This window comes from Poromitra crassiceps (assembly GCF_964638095.1).
Source record: "Poromitra crassiceps genome assembly, chromosome: 11".
Classification (NCBI taxonomy): domain Eukaryota; kingdom Metazoa; phylum Chordata; class Actinopteri; order Beryciformes; family Melamphaidae; genus Poromitra; species Poromitra crassiceps.
In genome coordinates, this window is record NC_139643.1 from 50,637,772 (window position 1) to 50,642,771 (window position 5,000).

Sequence of the window (5,000 nt, forward strand, 5' to 3'; positions counted from 1 at the left end):
CAACATCATATTAAAGCTATTTTAACTTTGTCATGCTTGAGTCATATAAGGAATAGTTTTGATAACACGCTGTGAACTCTGCAGCCCTTTGGATTAAACTAATACTTTGATATTAAAACTTGAGATTATTTCTGTTTTCCCTGCTGACTTTAGCCTCCTGCAGCTTATGACAACCACCTGAGATTCCAGTAGGATCATAATGATCATATAATATTATTATTATTATTATTATTATTATTATATATATTTTTTTTATAATTATTATTATTATTATTATTCATAATCCCTCTGTGGTTTTCCGCTGACACACATAAGGATATGTGTATGCCTTCATTGTGCATATTGTTTATATTTGTGTAAGCTTATTAATATTTGCAGTGCTTCTATCTACAGGTGTTTGTAATGAGCACTTTAACCCTGCGTGAGGTCAGGGGTCAGTAGCAGCCTAAAGGTCAGAGAAGCAAACTTGTGAGTGAAGGACAACACATTCTCACTCCCAACTCATCCAGGAGACACTTTGTCAAGAGCCTTTAGTGCTCTCCTTACCGCTTTGAGAAGCCTTTCTTGTTTTATGGAACGTGCAGAGGGTCGTCGGTTCAATCCCCACGACCGGCAGGATGAGTCTGGGTGGTGAAAATGAAAAAGCAGCACTTGCCCCTCCCTCATTGTCAACACTGCTGCGGTGCCCTTGAGCAAGGCCCTTAACCCCAACTGCTCCAGTGGAGCTGCTCAGTGGCCAGCAGATCAGACTGTGGTTAGTACTGGTCAGTTTCCAGGTGTGTGTGTGTGTGTGTGTGTGTGTGTGTGTGTGTGTGTGTGTGTGTGTGTGTGTGTGTGTGTGTGTGTGTGTGTGTGTGTGAGAGAGAGAGAGAGAGAGAGAGAGAGAGAGAGAGAGAGAGAGAGAGAGAGAGAATGTGAAAAAGAGATTGGGTCATGTGATCACCCTGGATACTCTGATGAAAGTCCAATGAAAGCTTTACTGAATGACGTTCTAACGTAAGTTCAGTCAGGAAGACTATAATCTGCACTTCACACTTCCTCAGTTCACTTCTTATTTCTCCACCCCTCCAAATCTGCTCAAATAACCTGTCAACTTCCAGGCTTCAATTGAATAATCAGCTGTTTGCACACACACCACTCACTCTTCCTGTTCTTTGATTGTTTGATTGTTCTGATTGGCTGGCATCATTTGTGAAACAAACAGCAGGCATTATAAAGTTCTTCTCAGTTCAACCACTGAACTTCACACACATCACATAACACTATATATGTGCTGTGTTAGGAGCTGTTGTACCTTTAACATGTCATTCTGCTGATCTTTTTATTTCTTTTAACCTATATTTTCTACTTTGTCTTGTTCATGTGTGTGAATATTAGTCTCTCTTGAATGATTTGTGATTGCAGTGCCTTGATGTAAAATCCTGCTCTGTTTTCAGTTTGCTGCATGAATACATCAAATGAATAAAGTCAAAGTCAACATGTTGAACTGTGTTTGATTTGATCTCTCTAAACCCTGAGTATAATAAGACAGATCACCAAACAGCTGAGACTGTTGTGACAAACTAACTGTACATGATCAGTATTGATGAGGAGCAGTTTGGCCTTATAGAAGTCAGAGCCACACTGTGTTACAGCGCCACCTGTGGACAGATAGTGTAACTCCATCTATTCTTTTTCTGGGAAATCACCTGATGAGTCTGGCATTTTTCAGGCTTCGCTTGGTGTAGTGTCCTCTAGAGAGAGAGTGGCGTCAGCGGAGGACCAAAATGCGAGACTCATTAGCCAATGAACAGCCAGGAATGGGTCTCGCGCTACTTTTGCATGCTAAAATAAAGCCGATAATGTACAATTTGATTCATTTCAAGGGATGAAAAACCCTTTCAAAGTACAACACTGTCTATTTTTCTGCAACTCGACAGTGCTGCTTCTTTTACTCAAGAGTTCCACTTTCTACTTCCTGGAAAAAAACTGGTCCATTGGAGTGAATGGAGATGTCGGAACTCTTCTATTATACGGCTCTGGCTTGGTGCAACGCTATTACACACACACACACCTACACACACACACACACACACACACACACACACACACACACACACACACACACACACACACACACACACACACACACACAGTGTGTGTGTGTGAGAAATGACACACTGAGAAATGACCTGATGAGGATGTCATGTGACTTGATGTTGGTCTCTAAATATTAAGCTGATAAATCATCATTATGATCTGTGCCTCTGCTCTCTGATGTTTATTGTCACTCTGGTTGCACAGGTACACTTGTGTGAAAGTCTTAGGCCAGCAGGGGGCTCCACAGGACATCACATACATGTATAAGGAAAAGCAGCAAGTGATGACAGGTTGATGGGAAGATTGTCAGTAACAAGAAACAAATTGCCGATCACTTTAACAACTTTTTTACTTCAATTGCTCGTAAGCTTGTTGATTGCCTGCCCTCTGGCCCTGTTACTTTTGGCCGGGACCGTCTCCTTGATTTTTATGCACGTTTGGGTGTTATACCCAATAATTTCTCGTTTAAACCTGTCACGGTTGAAAATAATTGTATTATATGGTCCAAATATTTCAGTAAAGCATTTGAAACACTTGAAATATTCTTGCTTGGGTGGTATCATTCTACTTGAAATTATGGTAAAATGCATTATTTTTAGTAAAATAACATGTCAAATTTTGTGGGCCCGGCCTTTGGCCGGGCATCTGCGCCCCTTCCTATCTAGGATGCATCCCTAGTCATCTTGTTCTGGAACCGGTCCTGGCTAAAAGTAATATATTACATGTAATATGTTACTTTTGTAATGAGTTACCCCCAACACTGGGTATATGAGGGATCAGCCGAGCAGCATTTTGGTAAACAAACCGCGTCACTGGGTGGCAATGGCGATGGAACCATATGGAGCCCAATTGGCGCGAGGCTTGAGTGTCTGACTCTGTTTACATTTAAAAAACTGCGACAGTTCACACAACTTTAACACGACATGCATATATTATACATCAAACTCTTGAGCTACTTCTGCTCTCACTCAGAATGTCAAAATATAAGTGATGTCATGTATAGTTTTTGAGATATTAACGTTTGTTTGGCACAACTCATACTATTAACTGGCGCATTTCTGGGTGGCAAGTGACGTCACGCTGATTCGTCCTATTTCAATATTGACATTATAAGTGTGAGTTTATGGTTGTAGGCTATCTATTTACAAATCTGCCTCCGGCATCCAGCGTGCTGCTTCACACAATGATTCAGCCAATCAGACCTGAGGATGGAAGAGGAGGAAGTGATGCAACCGCACTTGACGTTGCATGCCCCATGCCTTGATGCTTGATTCCATTCGTCAAGCTACCATTAGCAATAGGACTTATGGACATAGCCTAACCTTCAAAATAAAACCCTTACTGATTTTTTACAACGTTTTTGGAATGATAGGAATTGTCTACAGAAGTGAAAGCAAAGAATGTAGGGTATTTCAACGTGGAATTTGTAGTAGAAATGGACATATGATATAATAGTCTGTTTAGCCTATAGACAGTGAATATGCCACTGTCTCTGACTTGTCTTATCACTATACTGCCTTATTGCTTGTTGTGTCTCTTGTTGTTTTTGCACTCATATGCCTACATTTGTACTATGTTGTAAACGGAGCCCACAGCACAAGAATTTCACACGTGATACTTGTACCATGGAGTGACAATAAAAATCTTGAATCTTGAATCTTGAATCTTGAATCATATATTGTTATAGGCTAGGGCCTAGGCTGTTAATATTCAATACAAACCCTTAACTCATCCCCTATATCTCTGTGTTGCTCATAGATCCATTTCACAGCAACCGTTTTGAGGTGGCTTGACCGTTTTTTGCCTTTGGGGTGTCTCTTGAGAGCGAGCTCTCATTTACAAGAGCGCCCTGATTACAGAAGAACATATCAAAAGTTACAAATTTACAGACAGACAAGATAGAACAAACAGTAAGAACAGATAGCACTCTGCACTCTGCGTTTCGTAACAGGTGATGGTTTTCTCACACACCGCTGTATACTGTATGAAAAGGTGGGCTGGCCCTACCATAGAGAGCAACATTATTTTCTTATTTTACTGCATCTTGTGAAGGACTCTGCATGAGTGACATCTTGGTCAAATGTAAAAAATGCAAGTTGCCTTCAAAAACAATCCAAGGCTGGAATAATTAAAATGCCTTTATTTTACATGGCAAAGAAAAATGTTTAAAATTAGGTCATTTTAAACATTTTGGGAATCGAGCGCGCGTAGAGCACAAGGTGCAAATACAGCCTAAAACTATACAAAAAGTTATGAGTGAATTTTTAATTTACTGTATCAGTACTTATAATTTACTGTATCAGTAGGCTACTTATGCACTCATTTCCCAATACAGAGGCAAATTATATAACCCCCCCCCCCCCCAAGAAATCTTTCAAAAACTCCTCAAAACAAAATCTTTTCAAATGATTTCTTGAATTATTTTGTCAATAAATAGGCTATAGCGTGTAATATAGTTGTTTGTCAAGTTTTATTTGACATTAGTCAAAACAAATAATAATAAATAAATAAAAACACTGGGGTGACTGGGCCTATACCTTAAATGAAGATTGGAGGGGATCTTTAAAATTAGGCTTATTTCATCAAGTCACCATACAGTACTACAGAGTACACCATACAACAGAGAAAACAACATTGTGTGTGTGTGCGTGTGTGTGTGTGTGTGTGTGTGTGTGTGTGTGTGTGTGTGTGTGTGTGTGTGTGTGTGTGTGTGTGTGTGTGTGTGTGTGTGTGTGTGTGTGTGTGTGTGTGTGTGTGTGTGTGTGTGTGTGTGTTAGTTTCCTCCAATAGCCTACTGCTATGTTCTTTTCTCCCCAGGAGAGATCCATTCTACATTTTATTTTGAAAGCAAAATCATCGCCGTGTTTCCGGCCATAGTGTGGCTAACTCTGGCGAGCTTTGCAGTTTCATCAGTGCATCGT